We start from the raw sequence: 24,970 nt of genomic DNA, 5'->3' as shown, positions 1-24,970 counted from the left end.
AGATGTAAAAAAAAAGTCACTGGACAAAATTCAACACTCATTCATTAATAAAAGAAATAAAAAAACACTCTTACCAAAGTAGAGCTAGAAAGATTTTCTTCAATATGAGTTGGCCTTCTAATATATATATATATATATATATATATATATATATATATATATATATATATATATATATATATATATATATATAAAAATTTCTGAGCAGTTTATTGATGCCTGTCCCCTAAGAATGGGTAAGTCTCAGGGATACACTAGTACAGACTATAGCTCCTTAGGGATCAACAATTGACATCTGCATTTTGGGGATCCTGGACAGTAATGTAATTTGCAATGTTTCACTTAGTGAGTGTAGCACATGCTTATTTAGCCTTGAAACTATTTTGCTTCGCACTTAAAATAGGGAGTATTTTCGATAAATACTTCCCTAATCTAAATGATTGAGTTTGCTCACCATTTTCTTAGTAAGCAAAAGTATTGACATATTCAAATTTAGAACATATTATTTTTGATCACTATAAATAGTTTCAGTGAGTGATTTCTTATGAGGTCTGACAATTCAGTTTGTGAACTCATCCCAGAAAAAGTGCTACATACCTCATTGCTGAATATCACTATGGTCACCTTCGAAGTACTCCCCTATGAGAAGCTATGCACTGATGCCAGCGCCTAGTCCACCCTTCAAAGCAGCTTTGGAACACTTTTTTTGGGAATGGCCATCAGAGCTGTCGTCAGATTGCCCCTGATGCCCAGAACGTCATCAAAAGGTCTTCCTTGCAATATTTCCTTTTATCTTTGGGTAAAGAAATAAGTTACTGGGGGCCAGATCAGGTGAGTAAGGGAGGGTGTTCCAATACAATGAGTTGTTTACTAGCTTAAAACTCCCTCAGAGATAGCGCTCTGTGAGCTGATGCATTGTCATGATGCAAGAGCCATGAACTGTTGGCAACAATTTCAGGTCCTCTAACTTTTTCATGCAGCCTTTTCAGAACTTCCAAATAGCAAACTTGGTTAACTGTCCAGTTGGTACAAATTCATAATGAATAATCCCTCTGATATCAGAAATGGTTAGCAACATCGTTTTGACTCTTGATTTGGACTGATGGAACTTTTTTGGTCATGGAGAACTGGTTGACTTCCATTGTGCACTTTGACCCTTTGTTTCAAAATCGTATTGGTACACCCATGTTTAAAAAACAGTGATGACATGGCTCAAAACATCGTCTTGCCTCTCCAAAATGTCTTGGCAAACTTTGACTCTCCTTCACTTTTGTTCATCATGAGCTCCTTCTGGACCATTTTTGCACCTTTCTCATGCCAAGATTTTCAGTTCAGATTTTCTTAACTGTTTATCTATTGACGTTTACTTAGTCTGCTATGCCTCTTACAGTCAGCTGATGATTTTGATGCATAATTTGATGAAGTTTTGCCATGTTTTCATCAGTTCTGCTTGTTACTGGCTGTGCTGACCTCTCCTCATCAGGGACACGTTCCCTCCTGCCAGAAAAATGTTTAATCCATTTGTACACTGCCATTTTCTTCATGACATTATCCCCACCAACTTGGACTAACGTGTCCCTGATTTCACTTCAATTCTCGCCAAGTTTAAAAAGAAATTCAATGTTTGTTCATTGCTCTAATTCAAGCTCAGACATTCTTGAGATGGCACACAAAAGCTTGCAACAACAATATTGAATGCCACTCAACAAGACATTGCCACACATCAATATCAACACAGCTGTGAAACACTGATATATCAAGTTTATGAAATCTTACCGAGCTGTTTGTACAGTACTGCCAAAGTAAGCGCACGGTAGCAAGTTCGCGAATTTAATTGTCACTCCTGTATAATTTTTTAGTATAGTTTATGGATCCATTTACTTTCAAAAAGCTTATTCTTTGTTATTCATAATGTCCTGAGTTAAACAACTTCTAAAACAATTCTATATAGATGCTTAGACCAGGATGGAGACGGACAATGTTGGTGCCTGTTAAAATCAGATATTTGATACATACAGTAAGCAAATAAAGGTGACCAGTCTTACAGACTTTTTTTAACCAAGCCAAAGCTGGCTGAATTTGTATATTACACTTTCCTAATTGTTATAGATCCATTGACCCTGACAATAGCACTGAGTTTAAACATGGTTCTTAATTATAGTAAATTGATAGATGCGATTCTGTAGAAAAGTAATATAAATGGAGCCAGTCCAAAATGGAGTTAGAGCTGCTCTCCCAGAGGAATTGCCTTGTATGTCTTACTCCTCAACCTTCAAAATGTTTGAACTGGGCAAAATTACTTTGCTACTGGTACAAAGCAACACTGTATTCCAAACAATTATTTGTAAAGCTAATAAGAATGCAGACATCCTGACCACTGAACTAAAAATTAAGGACATCCTTTAGAATTAACACCACCATGTGCAGCTAAAGACTAACAGCAAATTTGCACCTATAAAAAAACCCTTCATTGACTTATTAACATCAATGAAAATCTGTTCCCTCTATTCATGTAATTATTTCCCTTCCCTTTCTCATCAATATCTCTTCCCTTCACCTCCTAATGGGAAAATCATTTAGTCTTCTGCATGAATCAGTACTTCCCAGAATTGCAATTCTTTCTGATCCCAAATAAATGCTTGTTGCTTCTCACATTGGCCTTTTATATTTAGGTTAACAATTCTCATTTACGAATGATAATCAAATACCAATAGAAAGTGCATGATTCATATAATTTTAGGTTCTGTTAGGATTCTTCAGATAGTTAAGTATAAATTCTCCAAATTGGTAAAGGGCAAAGTACTTAAGTTCTTAATGTAAAATTAGAAGACAATAGGTAGCAATCCAGATCTAATCATAGAAACTATTCTTTTCAAGATGAAGTTGATAATTTTATTTTAGAAAACATTTAGGGTTGACATTAAAATAAAATTATCTGAAAAAAATAATAAACTGAGAAAGTGATTCAAGCAGGATAGATATTTTTAAAGTTACTGAAAAGTTAATGACTCTGAAGAATAACACCCAGAAGTTTGCTTCACCTCGATATCAAACAGAAGTGAATGTGGACTATCTGTGAGGAAATCTATGAGTTCCAGAGAGAACAGTAAAAAGTATTTGTCAGCTTTTTGTGCATTTCTGCAAACAGGGTTCAACAGTTTCAAAGACTGATGGACAATTTTATTATATTAATCTATAACTATGCAATTTAAAAGAAAAAACTGTAAAACCAGAAAATGTCTAGGGTTTTTGAGTAAACCCTTTACTGCTTTTGGTGTTGGCTTCTATTTTTTGTTTTAGTTTTTTTTTTTTTTTTTTTTCTCAAATCTCACAAATCTTAGGAAATTGGAAAAACAATAATTTTAATCAAATGTACTTCCATCTGAATATTTTACAGAACTCAATTAAACCTACCACCTGTATTTACTGTTGTATTGAATGCAAAATTTACTAAATTATTTACTTATGTACATATATATCATATACATATATTTAATTATATATATTATATATCTACACACATTATATACAGGTATATCATATACATATATATATACATACATATGTGTGTGTGTGTGTGTGTATATATATATATGGAATTCATTAAATATGAAGATGCCTCTAGGGTTTGGTAGAAACAAAATCAATGAAGTAATGAAATGATCAATCTCTCTGTATGCAATGGTCTTATGACACAAGTGATTTGTGTGTGCATATATATTTGTAAATATATATATATAAATATATTTGTATATATACATATATTCATATATATATATATATATATATATATATATATATATATATATATACAAGTCACTTGTGTCATAAGACCATTGCATACAAAGAGACTGATCATTTCATTTCTTTACTGATTTTGTTTCTACCAAACCCTAGAAGCATCTTCATATTTAATAGCTTGTTGTATTGCAGGATGACCGAATAGTAGCTTGCCCTTCTTATATAAAACTTTAGAGGCGTTTTAGCAGCTGAAAATCACTTAAAAACAACATCTAAGCTTTGATTTATTCACTGCCAAAATCATTCAGTTAAGACTTCATTCATCTTATTTGGCTAGTACAATTTCTTTGGATAAAAATGAACCTATTTCTCTGAAACTTCCTTTGAAAATTAGAAATATGCAGCAAGGTTATGTCTCTTGGAAGATTTTGTGTAAATAAAAGCTTAGCTGCTGGCAGACTGTATCTCCAAGTCACTTCAATGACCAAAACCATTATCATAGTTGGCTACCATCTTGATACATTAGGACATTCATTTAGAAGAGCACATAAGCAGTTCTAATGGCCTTCACTGTTTATCAAAGGCAGTAGAAAAAATGAATTAAAATATCAATTTATGGTTTATTTGGAGTATAACACAAATTAATTGTTTTAATTAATGTAAACAAATCAAGCTATTATCAAAGTGTCTCACTGTTTTACAAGCTTGAATAAAATATTAGACTCATACATTTATTTTCATTTATTAATAGTGCCTAGTCTATATTTTCATAGCATAAGCTAAACTACTTAGGAATTTTAAACCTATTTCAATAATTTCAATAGAATTTCTCTTGATTAGGAATGATATTTGGTGAGCAAATCCCTTTTATTGCCCATCCCCTCTTTTTTTTTTTTTTTTTTTTTTTTGGCTAGCATAGCATCTGGAAGAAAGGAGGAAGAAGAGGAGGGAGAGGGGAAGAGTAAGGGGGGGGAGTGGGAGAAGAAGAAATCCCTATCACTACTAAGTATTTTCTGTTATTTCATATTGTATATATATATATATATATATATATATATATATATATATATATACACTTTAGCGTATATATTTGATAAAATAAAGGTGGTGATTCCTCAAAAAGTACAACAGAATATGTTTACATTCCCCCTCCCACTACTGGCTGTCCATTTTTTTTTTTTTTCCCTAAATGAGCAGTATAAGAGATTCTAATATTTTTTCTTAGCAGTTACTTCAATATTACTGGAATATTTTGACATTGAAAAAGTACTACCAGTAGAGAGATAAAACTTGTAAGATGTTAAAGTTATCAGGAGTAGCCCATGACCTGTTCCCAATGTGTTAGAAATACAAGTTTTACCATACAGGTCTCTCTCTGTCTCTCTCTGTCTCTCTGTCTCTGTCTCTCTCTCTCTCTCTGTTTTTAAGTGAGACAAATTTTCAGTAAACATCATTTATATAAAGTGATTTACTAGAAACTATATTTATTTCGCAAAATGTGGTCCTTAACCTAATTTGTCATTTGGTCTGCATAGTTTCAGCATATAATCTGGTAATTCTGACGTTGAAAATATAATGAATATCATGAAATTTGAAATAAGATCGCATATTTTCAACTTTCAATGACTAATTCACTACTAATTCATACAGTGTTAATCTGTATGTAATATATGTAAAGTTTTTGGTGTAGTATAAGTCTTTGATACATATACATTGATTTAAATTATAAATGGAATGACAATGTAACATTAAAATACCTAATATAAAGCACACGTATTTTTTCTTGGATAGTGAGAAAACAAATGAATCACCACAAACAAAAATAATAATACAAGGATAATCAGATGACCCTACATATACACTATTTTAATTCACAAATGAGTAAATATGTAAACAATTTTACATAATTGATTCCAATAGTTTTCAATCTTTTCAGGATAGTAATTGTGAAAAAGGAAAGTCACTTAATGATCTTCCCCACTTCCGATTCTCTTTTTAACTACTGTCAAAATATATACGCCCACCTTTTTTGTTTTAGTGCTTAAGTTTCAGATAATAACTAGAAATTGTATAGTGTCACTTGCACCATGTTCAAAGTATTTAAGAGGAAAGGCTCACATTAGAAATCGTAGGGCTGAATAAAATATAACCATGATATTGATGAATGGAGAATAATACTTAGAGAAACAATTAGAGAAAAATAGAGAATGTGAATAAGTTAATAATACAGATAGTCCCCAATTTATAAAGGTTCATTTTATGATTTTTCAACTTTATAATGGGGCAAAGAGATGCACAATCAATAAAAACCATACTTCCAGTTTTCAATTTTGATCTATTCCTGGGAGAGCGATATGTGGGTACAGTACTCGTGTGATGTTGAGCATGGGCAGCAAGATACTTGTGCCCAACGGCAGGCTAATGTAAGTGTTCTGAGCACGTTTAAGATAGGCTAGGCTAAGCTAAGATATTCAATAGGTTATGTGTATTAAACATATTTTCGACTTAACATTTTCAACTTACTGTGGGTTTATTGGGATGCAACCCCACTGTAAGTCGCAGAACATCTGTAGTGTACCAACTATATCCATAAACAAACTACTTGTACTCTCATTGTGAATGTGTCAGTTTTGATACAAAGATTTTCTTCAATGTCAAATTATAATGTTTCACACCTGAAATTTATATAATGTTATAAATTAAATAAACAAAAAAGCTAATGGGTTCATTCACCATTAAACAGAGCCTTGAGCTATTGGGTCTACTGGAGAAGCAACCAAATGGGGGTTGCTTCATATGTCCACTCTTCAATCACAGGAAAGCCAAAAGGTTTGGGAGTCATGGTATATAGGATATGACACGAATGCTTTAAAACGTAAATTTCATCAACCTCATAGATACAGAGAATAGACTGTGGTTGCCTGAGGCAGGGGAGTAGGGGGCGTGGGTCAAATCAGTGAAGGGGGACAAAAGGAACAAATTTCTAGTCATAAAATAAACGAGTCATAGGGATGTAATGTACAGGATGGCAACTATGGTTAATAATACTGTGTTGTATATTTGCATGTTTCTAAGAGAGTAGATCTTAAATCTCATCCTAAGAAAGATTATGTAATTATGTATGGTAAGGGATATGAACTAGACATATCGTGATCATTTTACAATATATACAAATATTTCATCATTACATTGTAAACCTAAAACTGACATAAAGTTGTACATAAATTATACCTGAATAAAAAAAATAAAGTGTTTTCTACAAAATCAAGGATAAACATCATTGAGCATGAAATCTTTAAAACTAGTCTTAACTCTATCTCATATATTTTATCCTTCTCTGCCTTACCGAAGAGTAAATAGGAAGCCTAAAAACTTATGACAGTTTAAATTGTATACTAAGGACATCGGCTGTTTTGCATTAATTCAATGTATCCTCTGCATTTTCTGAGTATCATATGGCTTGGCTATTTTTTTCCTATACCAAGCGGCTACATTTTGATATAACCTGGAACTATTATTTAATAGGCTACCCTTTTATATCACTTTTGTAAGCTTATTTTTCTGGCTTCCATTGGATTCTTATTATACAATCATCTTCCTTCTTTTCCCTTATTTTAATTTTCTATGCATTGAACAAGTAGGTTTAAAAGCTTTACAAAAATGTTTCCCTATGCTCAATGTGAGGGGAGAATTGGTCTTCTGTTTTAAAAGCATTACTTTTTGCTTGTGTGACGATATGTAAATGTAATGATAGAAATTGTTATACACAAACAACTGCAACCACTATGGTGTTTTTAGGATTAGCAGACAAGTATCCATACACAAAAGGGGAACTATGGGAAAAAACAATCACAAAATATGAAACACTCAAATGATAGGGAGAGCTGAAGGGACATGAAAGAGGAAAACAAAATCCCAGTAATATAGAAAAGTGTACAACAAATATTTTTACAGGTGATACTAGAAAAAGCAAATCTCAGCAGAAATCTATTGAGGATAACAACACATAAAGTGAAGTTTGAGCCCGTTTATAAGCATAAAATAAACCTAAGTGTTCTAATTTAATGTTACTAATCTCAGCACAGATGGCAGGGTTGGAAAACACCACAGGGCAAACAAAAAAAGTCAACTACATTTGCACAAACCAAGTGTGGAATTTCATTGTAGAATCCTAACCTGAACAGAGCAGTCTACTCTCAAATTCTCAATAGCCGGAAATATTATTTGTTTCTTAGCATGAGGAGGAATTGGTAATTTTTAATGTGTCCCTTTATGTCTATCTAATCCATTTCAGACTTGTTTATAAGGATATGCTTATGTTAACACTCATTTTAAAGGAATAGATTTATTCAATTTCATCATAACATTTTTTTCTTTGACTAAAACAACTATTAAAATTTTGTTTAGATTTTATCATTGGAAGATAACGAGACAGGCTTTGAAAACATTGCAGATTGAAAAAATGTTGGACCTAATAAAAATAAAAGTATAAAAAACTTTTCTCTATATTATTTTAATGACTGTCATTTCTTCCTAAAGGGCATAGATGTTGCTCTTTTTTCCTATTTTTAAACAATAAAGTAACCAATTAATAAATATCTAATATTTATAATTAAATTAATTTAACAGTAAATTGAAGCATCCCCTCATCAATAATATCAAGACCCAAACTAAGGAAGTCACACAGATAAATTTTGAAATGTATATTTTGGTCCTTTCTTTCTGAGTCTTTCTACAATATAAGACAAATACAGAATAAATACATATATATATATATATATATACATATATATATATATATGTATATGTATATATATATGTATATATATATATACATATATATATATTATGAACACACAGATATGTTTATATTTATTTATACATATTGAATGCAAAATATGAAATGTATTTATATTTATTCACACACAGATGTTTGTGTATGTGTGTGTGTGTGTGTGTGCAGAACAAAGTTTGATAAGAAACACTGTTTTTAGTATCAAGCTTCCAGGCAAATCAGTCTATTAACAAATGTTTACTAAGAGCTTGCTCTTAGATTTTGGTTGAGGAGGAAGACAGGGTCTAAGATGTGGGAGAAAGTTAGGCTGCTTGATCTAATGTTATGAGGAAGGTACTTGGCATTGAGTCTTGATCAAGAGAAATGTAAGTTTTGTAAAACTAAAGTTCAGATGTCTGCAGTATGAGGGTAGTATCAGTAGGAAACATTGTATTTTTAACAATGATAAGAAAGATGTGTGGTAAAACAGCAGAAAATTTGATGAATTGCATATCTAGCTCGATTGTTCCTTTTTATGTAATGTAGATTCTTCTTATATTGAATATTAACATTTGTATTAAAGTCTGTTTTTGTTTTGTTTTGTTTTGTTTTGTGTTTTTATATTCCCAGCATATTAAATGTAATATTCAGATGCTTTAACTCCCTTATTTGAACAAAGGAGAAATTTTTTATATTATTTTTATCTCGAATAAGGATGAAGTTTGTTATCAGATGTATCTTCTGCATTTTCAGAGGTATTGGAATAAAATAGTATGCAAAACATCTTAAGGCACATTAAATTTAGACACTTTAACAATTCCCTTATATGACAACAAAAAGCATATATCATTTTTAATTCTTCTCTAGGTAGCATATTTATATATAAGGCAAAAGAAACTACGAGGTGATAAACTGCAAGCCTATGAAAGTCCTAAGATAATTCAATGTTATTTCTGACAGGCTAAAAGCCACAGTCATCGATACAGTATATATTTGTCATTGGTGATATCAAACTGAAACTTACAGCATTAGAAAATGAGATTAAAAATTCCTAGGCTATCATTTAGGTTAAGTCCAATAACTAAATCTAAATTTATTCATGATATAAACTATACAAAATGTTAAGGTGCTAATGAAAACCTTTCTACAAATTCATTTTTTCATAAGCTAGATATAGTAACAAAGTGAATTTAGGACAGACATGTTTATTACTCCAGCTCAACAATAGTAGACAGTTAATCTCCTTGATGCAACTGTTATGTATTGATTAAATTCTTCCATGTACTTCCCCCAAATATAATATACTCAAGTTATTAATCATGCGTTTGTAAGATTGAACCAATACGTTTCCATGGAGTCAGTTCTTACTAAAGAATTCAGTCTTGCTAATTCAGTTCTTACTAAATTTTCTTTCTACTGATAATCATTTTATTGCATGTCAGTTATAAATAGAAGTAGAGTCTTAATAATTCTAAAAGTATTGTTGGAAATATTTTATTGTGAAGCAATAAGTATGGCAAATATTAAAATATGTAACATTAGAATATTAACATATACAGAGAGAATCCTGTGATAAAGCAAATAATATTGAGAGTTTTTCCCCTTGACTTGACTATGTAGTTATGGAATTCATGAGTCACTCATTATGTTCAGTACAGTGATGATCAAATATCTCTTCAGAGATTATGGACTATTTGAATGTAACAGTTTATTGATTTTTAAGTTGTTTTAATAAAACCATTCTCAATTCATTTTGCATGAAAACTTAAGACTCAAATAGAAGCTATTTAAATGTACTGGTAACCATAACGGCAACTACACCTGAATGGTAGGAACAGGCTGATAGAGGTATTGGAAAAAGAAAAGAGACCAACATCCTGACTGTCTCTGCCTACAGTTTTCCTGGAGATAAGTCTACCATATAATTTCTTGTTAGGGAAAAGGATTGCATGGAATAACTAGAATTTCCCCCTCTGGAGAGCACAAGTAATAACATAAATAAATACAAAGTTATTAGAATCTTTTTAAATAAATGTATTTACCCTCACACAAATAACTTTGTGAGGGGTCCAGATCAATAAACTTTTTTCCTTTTGAATATGTTTTCTGTTGAAACACTGGGAAATGGAACTTTTAGAGACTTCTTTAATAAAAAAAAAAAAGCCAACTACGAGCGTTCTAAGATATTCTCCATACTGTATTTCTCAAATATGTAAGTATAAGTCTCTTTTTAATAGAATTTATTTTTAGAACAGTTTTAGGTTCACAGCAAAATTGAGCAGAAGGTACAGAGACTTCCTTGCCCCCACACATGCATAGTCTCCCCATTACCAACATCCCTTATCAAGTAGGGCCTTTGTTATGACTGTCGAACCTACACTGACACACGCGTATTATCACCCGAGTTCATAGTTTACAATAGGGTTCACTGAGTGTTATATATTGTATGGGCTTTGACCAATGTGTAAATGACATGTACCCACCATTTTAGTGCCGAACTGAATACCTTCTGTACTCTAAAATTCCTGTGCTCCATCTATTCATCCCTCTCTCTCCCCTATACCTTGACATACACTGATCCTGCTCCTGTCTCTACCGTTTTTGCATTTTCCAGAATGTCATAAAGTTGGAATCATATAATATGTAGCCTTTCCTATTTTCTTCTTTCACTCTCATAGAAGCACACATTTACATTTTGCCTGTGCCTTTTTATAGCCTGATAGCTCATTTCACTAAATAATATTCCATTGTGTCCATGTACCAGATTATCCTTTCACTTCTGAAGATCTCTTGGTAGCTTCCCAGTTTTGGCAACGATGAATCAGCTGCTATAAACATTTGTGCGCAGTTTTTGTTTTTGTTTTTTGCTGTTTTGTTTTTTGTTTTGTTTTGTTTTGTTTTGCTGTTTTTTGTGGACATACATTTCAACTCCAAGTTGCACAATTGCTAGATCATATGGTACTAGCACATCTAGTTTGTACTAAACTGACAAACTGTCTTCCAAAGTGGCTGTATCATTTTGCCTTCCCACCAGCAGTGAATGAGACTTCCTGCTGCTCCTCCTCAGCAGCTTTTGGTGTTGTCAGCATTCAGGGTTTTGGCCATTTTAATACGTATACAATGTTCATGCATTCTTGTTTTCATGTACATTTCTCTGGTAACCTATGATGTGGAGCATCTTTTAATGTGCTTATTTGCCATCTGCATATCTTCTTTGGTGAACTGTCTGCTAAGGTATTTGGTGTCTTTTTTATTAGATTGTTTATTGTCTTAAGGTTGAATTTTAAACTTTTTGAGAACTTTTTCTTCCCCCCTGTGGGGCATCAATTTTCTACTCTCTTGACTTCTGCTTTGCTCTGTTAGCCATCATCATAATCTAATATTTGACACAAAAATTAGAGATGAAAATAAAATAAGGACAAAAGTGAAATAATAAAAAATAAAACAATAAAAAGAAACTTTAGTTCTAAGTTTTTGAGGGTGTATTTCTACAAGAACAAGTTTGAATATTTTTTATAGGAAAGAATAACTAATATACTTATAAATGTGGTGATGTTACCAAAATATTCTCAGATATGATTTAACTTTTATTTAAATTAATTTACATTCAATTCAGAAGTAAATTCAGTAGTATATACATTTTCCCTGTTACTGGTAAATATAGTAATATTTAGATTAATATTAAAATAATACTTTTAAAGTCAATTAGACATAAAGATATGTTCAATATTCTTGCCAGTTGAAAGAAAAGACACTTTGACACTTCAGGGGCAATTATAAGCAAAAAAGACATTGAATACATTGCCATGACCAACCAGTTTCTCCCGCAATGAGTGCCATTTACCAATCAATAGGATCATGCTTCTTGGGCATAATCCATCACGGTCCTCTGTCACACCAAGATATATCAATTTCAAGGAATTCTTTGGCATGAGACAGCAACCAATAGTCTGCCAGACTTACTATTGAATAAAGTGAAAAGTAATGCATTCTAACATCAGCATAAATAATTTTACTCTAATGACTGATTGCTTACTTGGGAGGAAGAAGAAGCTGATGATTTTGCAGTTTACTTAATCTTTCCCAAGAGCATATTCAATCATGTCTGCCGCTACACATAAATTCCCAATTTCTTCCCAAACTCAGATCCATACTGTAGTAAAATATTCCAGTCTAATAACCACTCTTTCACCATAATTATTTTGTGGTCCACACACTGTTTCAAGGACTATGGTGGGTTCTTTACATATAATACCTCATAGTATTTACATGTATAATAGATATTGTAACTTTGTCTCTAGAATGGATATTTGAACTTAAAAAAAAGGGGAAGCAGGCAATTTGTTCAAAATTATATCACTGGTAGGATTCAAATCACGTTTAGTTAAAAAAAAAAAAAAAGAAACACTCATTGACTTTTATTATTATTCTTATAGCCTGTGTTTTCTGCCTCCACATTTCTGATCTTGATTTTCTCTCTCCCTCTCCCTCCCTCTCTCTCCTCATTTCTTATTCCTTTCCTCATATCTTTAACAATATAATTCATTGCCATAAAGTCTCTTTTAATATTTACTTAGTAATAAACTTCCAATGCCTCCACTGGTGCAACCTCCCCTTATCATAATTGGCATTGAACTCAAGCTGGCATTAACAATATCTATTTGTGTATTTATGATCATTACTGAGTTAATGTTTCTTGAGACGACAACTTTGTTACCTATCTCTTTAAGAATTTAGGAATTCATATATATATATATATATATATATATATATATATATATATAATTAGGTAGTTTCTGATTAATAAAAAATGAAGAGTTTATGACAGTAAATAAATCATTACCTGCATTAAACACAAAATATATGTAGACCCTCTTATCTTGAACTTTTTAGATAAGAAATTTTTGAAGCAAAAATGAATTCCCAGAAAACAGATGATAGAAAATTTCTCCATATGTTTCAGATATACCTAAAGATACATGAAAAGATTGTGCCCTCACAACTTTGTTTATTCCTTTCTATCACATCTAATCAAACATCATTCCTCTGATGCAGAATTAATTCTTCCTATCTTGACCTAGATATTTTCCCTAAACACTAGCTCAAGTGCTCAACCATGTACATCCTTCTCTTGTACTATTAGCCTCATGCATTTTTTTGAATCCTTCCACTCAGCCTATAAATATGCTAAAATTTCCATCCTCTCTTTCTTATCCTCATTTGAGCAATTTTTCTCTAAATACATAATTATTTTTTGTTCTTCAAATGTTGTCTTCACTTTCTATTTTCATGTTTAAGCATATCAGTCACTCTTTAAGCCAAAGTAATTTGGATTCTTGACCCCATTAGATTAATACCTTTTCCATGGCAACCAATGATTTAAATGCCCAATAAGACAAATGCTGACATCTCTGCGATATTTAAAATATACAACACCTACTTATCATGGAGTTTTATCTTCTTTTTTTATTTTGACACCACATTTTTTGGTTTTGTACTACATCTCTTACTTCTGTTGAATCTTGTTCACAGATTTCTCCTCAATCCAGCACCTTAAATATCTTAGAAGGACCCAAATCCATACATTACATTATGTTTTCATTAGACAGTTAAACCTCAGTCAATATCATCCGTGATCTTGACTATATTATATGTTATGTACACTATTGAAACATTAATCTACTGCTTATAATATCTCCTACATATGCTTTTTTAAATAAACGCTGAGATATATGTTATGTAAAAGAAAACAAACATATTACATGTTTGCCAAATGTATGCACTTATATACCACCCAGCTCAGAATATAAAATATATCCACCAAACAAAAATTTCCCTCATGCCCATTTGCAGTCAAACCTTCCCCACTACCGTCTTCAGTTTATACTGATCTGATTTATGTCATGATAGATTTGTTTTGCCTATTCTAGAATGTCATATAATTAAAATAATATGAATGATTTGTACATTTTGTTTCTGGCTATATTCATCCAACTTAACATTTTTAAGATCCATCATTTTGTTGTATCAATATCATTAGTTTGTTCCTGTTTTATTGCTGATTAGTAATGCTTTGTATACATATGCCAGGATCTGTTTATTAAAAAATCTGTTGATGGACATCTGGCTTACTTGCAACGTTTTTGTGGACATATGTTTCCATTTCTCTTGGGTAAATATTTAGGAGTGTAATTTTATTGGATCAAATGACTTTTGAATTAATTGAGCATTTCTGTCTCTATTAGCTTTGGGTTATACTTCATTATTTTTGCTTTTTACTAGTTGTTCTAAGATTTACAATACTTTATGGAAAGAGTCTTTGTAATATTTATTTTTCTTTATATAGTCCACATTTGAGGTCTGACAGTTCAATTCATGAACTAATCCTAGAAAAAGTGCTACCTACCTCATTGATGAATATCACTGCGGTCACCTTCGAAGTACTCCCCTTGGGAAGCTATGCACTGATACCAGTGCCTAGTCCACCCTTCAAAGCAATTATGGAATTCTTTTTCTGGGATGGCCATCAGAGCTGTAGTTGGATTACCCTTGATGTTCTGAATGTCATCAAAAGGGCTATGTCTTCCTTTCAATATTTTCTTTATCTTCAGGTAAATGAAGTCACTGGGGGCCAGATTGCATGAGTAGGGAGCGTGTTCCAATACAGTTATTTTTTACTGGCTAAAAACGCCCTCACGGACAGTTCTATGTGAGCTGGTGCATTGTCATGATGCAAGAGCCATGAATCGTTGGCGAAAAGTTCAGGTCGTCTAGCTTTTTCTCACAGCCTTTTTAGCTCTTCCAAATAAACTCGGTTAACTGTCCAGTTGGTGCAAATTCATAATGTGTAATTCCTCTGATATCAAAACCAGTTAGCAACACCATTTTGACTCTTGATTTGGACTGACAGAACTTTTTTGTTCATGGAGACTTGGCTGACTTCCATTGTGCACTTTTAAGCTTTGTTTCAGCATCGTATTGGTACACCCATGTTTCATTACCAGTGATGCATCTCAGGAAGATCTTGGCAAACTTCAACTCTTTGCTTTTGTTCACGAGTGAGCTCCTTCAGGACCATTTTTGCACATACCTTTCTCATGCCAAGATTTTCGGTCAAGATTTTCCTAACTGTTTCTCTATCAATGTTTACTTGGTCTGCTATGCTTCTTAAAGTCAGCCGATGATTCTGATGCACAGTTTGATAAATTTGTGCAATGTTTTTGTAAGTTCTGCTCATTACTCACCATGCTGACCTCCCTTAAACACTGAGCGTTCTCTCCCCTTAGAAAACGTTTAATCCATTTATACACTGCTGTTTTCTTCATGGCATTATCCCCATAAATGTGGACTAACAGGTCTCTGATTTCACTTCCACTCTTGCCAAGTTTAATAAGAAATTGAATGTTTGTTCATTGCTCTAATTCAAGCTCAAGCATTCTTGTGACAGCACATAAAAACATGCAACAACAATAATGAATGCCACTCAGCAAGACACCGCCACAGGACAACATGTGAGACACTGATATACCAAGGTTATGAAACCTTACTGAGCTGTTTGTACAGTGCTACCAAAGTAGGCGCACGGCGGCAAGTTCACAAACTTAATCGTCAGACCTCATATTTAATGCAGTGCTTCAGAGTTTCTCTGTTTTGTTGTTGTTGTTGTTTTCTTTTTTGCTTTGTTTTGTTTTGTTTTTTACTAATTCCAGTAATAATAAAAGAAGAGACTGGTGGTATCACCTCTGAGTGCCAGAAACAGAGTATTCTTTATGGGCATTTTGTGATATTCTGTATATTAAGCATGAATGAAAATTTTTCTGCATCAAAAGAAGGTGACTACTCAGATGATAGCCAACAGCCTGGCCAACGTAGCATATGATTGATAGATAGATAGATAGATAGATAGATAGATAGATAGATAGATAGATAGATGTAGCTGTAGCTGTAGCTATAGATAGATATAGATATATATAGATATAGATCTATCTATCTATCTATCTATCTATCTATCTATCTATCTATCTATCTATGTATGTATATATCTACCTTCACAAATAAGCACATGAAAATAACTTTTCTGTTCTCTTGAAAGAATAATAACCAGTTTAGAGTAATGATGTCCCATTACAACCAACTCAGAGTCCCTTGAGAAGGGGGGATGCCAGGTGAAGTCAACTCATGGAGAAGGTGTGGGAGTAATTGGAATCATTGAGTGAGATTTCTTAAAACCTGCCTACAACAAACAAAACTTTGAGTATACCAAGTGCCTTGCCCAGAAGCTCAGTGCTTATTGAAGGAAAAAGTATCCCAAGAAATGTTTAAGACCACAGCCATAGCCAGGACAGTACCGGAGATTCCTGAACAGACATGGGTACAGCATGATGAGTGTCTTAAATGAAGGAAGCTTCCTGGCAAGGTTGATCTGTCTACATCACCTGCAAGATGGTTTTGTTACTATAATTCCCATCCAAAGTACAGGAGATATTCTGTTCCAGAAGAAGAACTCATTGATGAAGACCTGTACTTGAGCAAAGCTAAGAAACAAGATCAAACTGTTGAGAAGAAGAAGGTGCCAATGGAAAATGGTGATTACCGGGTATTCACTAATCCCATGAAGATCCCTACTATTCAAGATATGGATGAATTGAATAAGACAACTGGATAGGACGAAATTGATAGGCCTAGCCAGTTTTCAGCCATTGCAGAAGAAAGCAGAATGCCTCTTCAACTTAGGCCTCTGGATTCTGGTGTTTTTCAGTTTTCCAGTAAGTACGATGGATCGTAGGTGAGGGACCTGTGCAGAAATGAAGGAGTCTCCAGAATGAGATGACAACACCCTCTCTAGATTATTCCATGCCTGGCTCTTACAGGAGGACAGAAGCAGCTGTTGATTACCCAGAAGGGGAAAACAGCCATGACAAATCCAGTTCTGAAAGAAGCACACCACTGTACCTTTCCTTAGAATACCCAGAAGCAAGCAAGAATACCAAAATAGGGACGTTTCATTTCTGTAATCAGGGGCCCCAGACCAACAGCAGGGGTCCCTGCTCCCTAAAGAATTAGAAGATCAGCTTACCTTCTCCATTTTAACTTAGCACTAAATTTATATTTGCCTGTGTTGAGTTAAAAACAACAATTATTTTTGTCTTTTTAAATCTGTCTCCTACACAATAGTATAAGTTACATGAAACTGGATAGTGTGTACATATGAATTATTTTGAAAGCCATGGTATATACACCAGAAAATCATCACTGGGGAAAAATTATGAATGAGTTTATTGTATTTTTTGTTTGTTGTTGTATTCTAAATTTTCTAAGTGAATGTATTACTTTGAAATAAAATAGTAATGTTAACAATTTAAAGATAGCTTGACAATGTAAAACGATAAATGTTGTTATTATTAAATTGATCACTCACATACATGGCGTTGCTAATCACAGGAGTGTCAACAGGTATATTAGAATTATATAGCTATACTAGTCTCATTGAGGAGCCACTGGGGCATTTTGTTCCCTGACCATTAAATTATTTTGTATTAAAAACAACAACAACATAGGGCTGAAACAAACAAACAAAAAATGCTTTGAGTGGACTATGAACATATATTGCTGAATATGCGATTGTATAGTTTATTTAAAATTTAAACTAGACAGGGGCCGGCCGGTGGCTCAGGCGGTTAGAGCTCCGTGTTCCTAACTCCGAAGGCTGCCGGTTCGATTCCCACATGGGCCAGTGGGCTCTCAACCACAAGGTTGCCAGTTCAATTCCTCGAGTCCCGCAAGGGATGGTGGGCAGTGCCCCCTGCAACTAAGATTGAACACAGCACCTTGAGCTGAGCTGCCACTGAGCTCCCGGATGGCTCAGTTGGTTGGAGCGTGCCCTCTCTACCACAAGGTTGCCGGTTCGATTCCCGCAAGGGATGGTGGGCTGTGCCCCCTGCAACTAGCAACGGCAACTGGACCTGGAGCTGAGCTGCGCCCTCCACAACTAAGACTGAAAGAACAACTTGAAGCTGAACAGAACCCTCCACAACTAAGATTGAAAGGACAACAACTTGACTTGGAGAAAAAAAAAAAAAAAAAAAAGTCCTGAAAGTGCACACTGTTCCCCAATAAAGTCCTGTTCCCCTTCCCCAATAAAAAGAAAAAAATTTAAACTAGACAAACTCTTCCTTCAATGCAATCATTTGAACTGCAATGCCATAAATATAACCAGAAACCAATTTGAGTATTTTTAAAAACGTAAAAAAATACTAACTATTTTAAACATTAGCACGTAACCTTATATTTCATACTGCAGACATAAGGTTTTCTTTGTATAAGATCCATAAATAATCATAATTGACATCCTTACTCCTAAACACAGGGCCACCTGTTCTAACTGCACTAACATGAAGACACACAACCGGTTTCACACCATACTCTGAAATACATCTACCATTATAATCATGTAACTATACACACTGAAAAGAATGTAGAATTCAATAGCATAAATGAAACAAGAAAAAATTCACATCTGTGAAATTAAAGATTAAGTATCATTTTGGAGAAGAAGATAAAAGAGAGCACTCTTACTATATCAAGCTGTTGTTACTAATTTTATCTTCAAATCATACTTGAGAATGTTACATATGTTACACATGTAGATTAGATATTCATTATCAAGGATATTTACTGCATCTTTTCTGAATTTACTGAAATGAATAATTAAACTAAAAGTATCCCATCCTTTTCTCAGAATACAATTTGGTGACTGCAGCAAATACACAATGCAATATACAAAAAAGAAAGGAATAGTTTTCTAATGTTTTAGCTATTATCTTATAATTACAGTATTTAATTATTCTAAATATCCTTTGTTAAGTATGTTATACATTTTCAAGAAAATTAGTAAAATACTAAAATGATTTTAAATGTTTTTCTGGCAATGCATTATGAAGCTATTAGTTTTTTCTAACTTTAACTGCATTAAATACCACAGCAGAATATGATTTTGCCCAAAATTCTCTATTTGAAAGTTAAACTGACAGGTTCAATCAGCCAGAATGTCAAACAGGAATGCCAAACAGGTGGTTAAGATGTGTTTACCTAATATTTTGAAGGAAAGGGGTTTCTAAAAAAGTACATAATGAACATATTGTGAAAAATGAATATAAGAAGAGGCCCAACAACTAAGTCATCCAAACCTTATCTATGAGCCTTATCTTAAGTCTAAATCATAATAACAATTTAAATTAAGTATTCAGAATTATTTTTTCACTATCTTTTCAGACCTCTCAATTTTCTGTTTTGGCTGTGACTGCTTTATGGATGCCAAAAGGGCTCTTATAAAATTAATTTAATATTTATTCAAATGGCTACTGATTGCAATATACTCTGTGGAATTCCTGAAATAAAGATGCCTGTGACATGGTCACTCTCTTCAAAGAGCATATAAATGAGTTTGAAACCCTAATAGCATCTGAATGTCTATCCAAATCCCACAAATAGCAATAGCCAAGGTGATAGACTGACTTTTCCACACACCATCCATTCATTTTGGTCTCATTCCATGCAGACATCGATGGATTTGATCATTTTATAACAGAATTCAGGGAATTAAAAGGCCATCTAATTCCAAATGTATAGCTATCAACAGTATTATTGTTTAAGGCAATACTGTTCAAGCACAGAAATAAATATATGCATATCCAAGGGAATGGTTGAATGACTTTGGGCAGAGAGTGGGGATAACAAGTTACTAAAACCTCGGTATTTGGTTTTAGATGTTCTATTTTTTTAACCTACTGATTTTCAGAAATGTATGCCATCTTACTCATCTTTTTTTTTTTTTTTTTTTTTTTTTTTTTGTCTTGAAGAAGTTCCTAAGGGGGGGGGGGGAAGAATAAAGATTTGTATTCTATTGAGAATCTAGCTTTGAAATGTGTGTGTACTTCCATTTTAAATTAGTGTTTAATCTCTAGAGTTTCTTTTTTAAATTTTAGGATTTAAAATTAATTTCTTTATACCATATTTATTTAGCCATTTAAATCGTTTCTTCATTTTATTTCGTTTCTATTTTAACCATTTGTATTTGTACTTCACTCTTTAAAGTTCAATGTATTTAAACACTTCAACATTTTAGTTAAGCTGTTTCAATATTTCTTTCCACAATATTTCCTTTGCACTTTTCTAGTGAAGCACGTCCCAAATGTGTTTTAGAGAAACTTATTTCAAAGCATGTTTTTACGGAAAGGGCAATTCAGTGATCACATCATTTCTCTATTGTAGGACTTTTTAGAACCTTGTACAGATACACTGTGAATCTCAAGAGGTCTACTCTCTGTTTTCAAATCTATTTTATATACCTCATGTACATGAATTAATGCAATGTTTCCATTATTTGTAATATATAATATCACGGATACTACTTTACCATCAAACTCATCTTCACTAGCTCATGTTACAGGATTGTAGCACACTCCAGGAAATGCACATGATGACATCTCAGATTTCATGATTGATTTTATTAAGTTAAGAAAGTATGGAATAGTGTTCATAACGGGAAAAGTTTAAACATTTTTTTTCCTTAATTTCACCTTGCAGCTACACATTCATATGCACTCAATAAAGCATATTTTCCCTCCGTTCTTTTTTCAAGAACAAATTCCATATAAAATATAGCATCATTAAATCAACATTTTATAATAATAAATTTGCTTATAACAGTAAAAAATATTTGAATCTATAAAAATCCGTTTTTCCTTATATTACCTGTCGGCTAGGCTGAATGAGAATAATAACAAAGGGAAGAATCATATGTAAATTTTTTGAAGCCTTCTTAGATACCAGGCACTGCACCAAAAATTGTATTTGTATTACATGCTTTAATCCCTGCACCATTCTTAGATGCAGAGGCTTAAAGATGAGGAACTGAGCTCAATGGCCATAGTGTTGATGATAAATCTGAAATTTACCCCAGGTATATTCACTGCCTTTAAGTGAAACACTCCTATGTTTGTAATGGATGTGATTTTGAAATATATCAACCTCATGTAATCGATAGATGTTTATGAGCTTCTATAAATTTATTGTTTCAGGTAAGAAGGGTAAAGAAAGTATAAAATTTCCTTCAGAGAATAAATACCAACATTATGTATTTAATTTTCTTTTTATTATGGTCAAACAGTGATAGCATAAAATTTATCTTCTTAACTGTATTACATATTCAGTACCATTAACTAAACACATATTCAGTAGTATTAACTATATGCAAACTTTGTGCAAGAGCTATCCAGAAGTTTTTCGTCTTGCAATAGATAAACTATATACCTGTTGCACAACAACAGCTCTTTTCCCTCTCCTGGCAACTACCATTATACTCTCTGTTTTCAAACCTATTTTAGATACGTCATATACATGAATTAATGCATTACTTGCCTTTGTATGACAGGCTTATTGCACCTTGTATTATATCTTCAAGGTTCATCCATGTTGTAGCATATGAGAGGATTGTCTTCCTTTTTAAGGCTGAATAATATTACATTGTGTACGATATACCACATTTTTCTTTATCTAGTCATTTGTAGATAGATATTTTGTTTGCTTCCACATCTTGGATACTGAGAATAATGCTTCTGTGAACATGGTGTATCAATATCTCTTTGAGACCCTGCTTTCAGTTCTTTTGGATATATCCCCAAAAGTGGAATTGTTTGATCATATAGTAGTTCTAGTTTTAAGTTTTTGAGGAAACTTTATGTTGTTTTCCGTAGTGGCCACACCACTGTATATTTCTATCAAAACTCCACAAAGAGTTCCAACTCCTTCCCCCTCCCCCTCCCCCTCCCCCTCCCCCTCCCCCTCCCCCTCCCCCTCCCCCTCCCCTTCCCCCTCTCCCTCTCTCTCTCACTTAATAATGGCTATACTAATGGCTATGAGATGATATCTCACTGTGGTTTTGATTTGCATTTCCCTGATGATTAGTGATGCTGATCATCCTTTCATACATTGGTAGTCCATTTGGATATCTTCTTTGGAGAAATGTCTATTCAAATCTTCTCCATTTTTAATTTGATTTTGTTGTTGTTAAATTGTAGACGTTCTTTATATATTCTGGATATTAACCTTTATCAGATACATGATTTGCAAATATTTTCTTCTATTCCATATATTGCCTTTTCACTCTGTTGATTGTTTCCTTTGCAGCACAGTTTTAGAGTTTGATGTGGTCCCATTTGTTTATTTTTGCTTTTTTTCTTTATTCTTGTGGTATCCTATCCAAGAAACCATTACCAAATTCAATGTTATGAAGCTTTTACCTGTTTATTTCTAGGAATTTTATGGATTTTGGTCTTATGTTTAGGTTCTTGTTCTATTAGGGTTAATTTCTGTATATACTGTAAGGGTCCAACATCATTCTTTTTCACGTGAATATACAATTTTCCAAGTGTCATTTGTTAAAGAGACAAATATTTCCCATTGTGTGGCCTAATGTGGTTAATGTGACATTTGCTAATTTGTCAGTCTTTTCAAAGACAAAACACTTAGTTTCATTGATTTTTTTTTCTATTGTTTCTCTGTTCCATTTATTTCTGCTCGAATGTATATTAGTTCCTTCCTTTGTTTGGTTTTTGCTTGTTCTTTTTCTGGTTCCTTAAAGTACAAAGTTAGGTTGTTGATTTGATATTTTCTTTATTTTAATGTAGGAATTTCCACTATAACTGTTAGTACTACTTTTGCTGCACCCCATAAGTTTTGGTGTGTTGTGTTTCCGCTCTTATGTCTCAGTGGGGGAGACACATAAAGTGGGAGTGCGAGTTAGATGCCCCCATTAGTATTCTTTCAATTATTTTTAATATTTATTGGTCAATAGAAGTTCATCATGTCTTGGGTTCCAACACTGCCTGTCATTTTTCTACAAATTAACCCACTTCAGGTTTTCAAATGCATCCATATAATTGCTTATGGTTTTCTTCTATTATATTTTAACCCTTTAAATGTAGTTTCAAAGTGTCCAAAGTTTCTTTAGACTCCTTTAAGATTGGCTGGGCTTAGTGAATCATGTCAAACAGGCAGAATATGGAACTTGGGAGACTAGATCGTGAAGGGCATTGTGTGATTTCACTTCACTTGCTCTCTTTTTGATTGCTCGTTTTTGGGGGTATTGGCTGCCATTTTGTTAGGATTCAAGGCAACTATGGAAAGCGTCACATGATGAAGAATTGAGTCCCTCTGCAGGAAACCATGTGAATAAGCCATCCTGGAAGTGAAGTTCCCAGTCTCTGTAAAGCCATCTGATGAGTTTAACCCCTGACAACAACTTAACTGTAGCTACAGGTTAGAATTACTGATTGAGAACCACCCAGGTAAGCTACGCCCACATTCTTGACCCACAGAAACTGTGAGGTCATCAACACTTATTGTTTAAAGTCAGTGATATTGGAGTAATTTATTGTGCAGGAATAGATAATGAATGCTAATACATATGTCTATAGTCATCTCTCTTTTGATTTGAAATTTGCTTCTCTCACTCTCTCATTTTAAGAAATGTATGTCTATTACTACTTCAAAGTTTTGTTGTGACTCCTTTTATCCAAATATTGACACTTGCAGTTACATTATTTATATAAATTCCCTTCACTGCCTTAAAATGATGTGTCATTGTTTTCTGGTTTCATTTTTGTTTTCCTTGAAAAAGTGACTGACAAATTTATGGTTGTTCTTTGATATTAATCTTTTAAAAAAATTATAGTTCTAAATGCTTGTAATATGTCTTCTTTGTTTGGTTTTAATAATTGTATTCTAATAGCCTGTTAATATATTTATGTTCATTTTGCGTGGTTTCAGAGTTCTGTTTTTGTCTGTGGCTGGATATCTGTCATATGTTTGATAAAATTCTGAGTTATCACCTCTTCTTCTGGGTTCATTCTTGTTATTTCTCTCTTGTGGAGAGGTTTATATATGACTCATCTTTTCCTGTGTCTCCTAAATCATTTCCTGTGTACTATAGCTTCCCCCACTTATGTTTGCTTTGAAATGTTTTTCTGTAATATAGTCTATTATTATTACCCAAAATAGTCATAATACATAACGTTGCTGTGAACACCAAATCAGCAAATACAGGGAAATACAGGGCTATATACATGAAAATATTTTCATCAACTAATCAATAAATAACTTTGTTTTAATGCATGTTTCTGCTTAAAGACAACTTATTTAATACATACTATTGATTAATTAACATTAAACTCATGGCTAATAGAACTGCCACTCATGCCTGAATAAAGCCTATCTAACACATGTATGTTCTCCAATGGCACATCACAGCCTTCTTGCATTTGGGAACACTACACAGCACATAAGGACTATGCTTTGCATGAATTTTAAACAGTGAAATTATCAACAGAAAGCACAATGATGCAAGACTTGCGGTGCTAAACAGATCACAAAAGGACACTTGTTTACAGTATGAGA

The 24,970-nt window shown here is 33.1% G+C and overlaps 1 pseudogene; it reads left to right on the top strand.

Moving 5' to 3' along the window:
- Positions 1-232: 232 nt before the first annotated feature.
- On the top strand, positions 233-17,610 carry LOC109458356 (MORC family CW-type zinc finger protein 4 pseudogene; annotated as a pseudogene).
- The last annotated feature ends 7,360 nt before the right edge of the window (positions 17,611-24,970 follow it).

The sequence above is a fragment of the Rhinolophus sinicus genome, chromosome 16 (assembly GCF_057876585.1).
Source record: "Rhinolophus sinicus isolate RSI-liver-muscle chromosome 16, RSI-T2T, whole genome shotgun sequence".
Lineage (NCBI taxonomy): Eukaryota > Metazoa > Chordata > Mammalia > Chiroptera > Rhinolophidae > Rhinolophus > Rhinolophus sinicus.
Note: the sequence above shows the minus strand (reverse complement) of the source record. Positions and strands in the feature narration are given on the sequence as shown.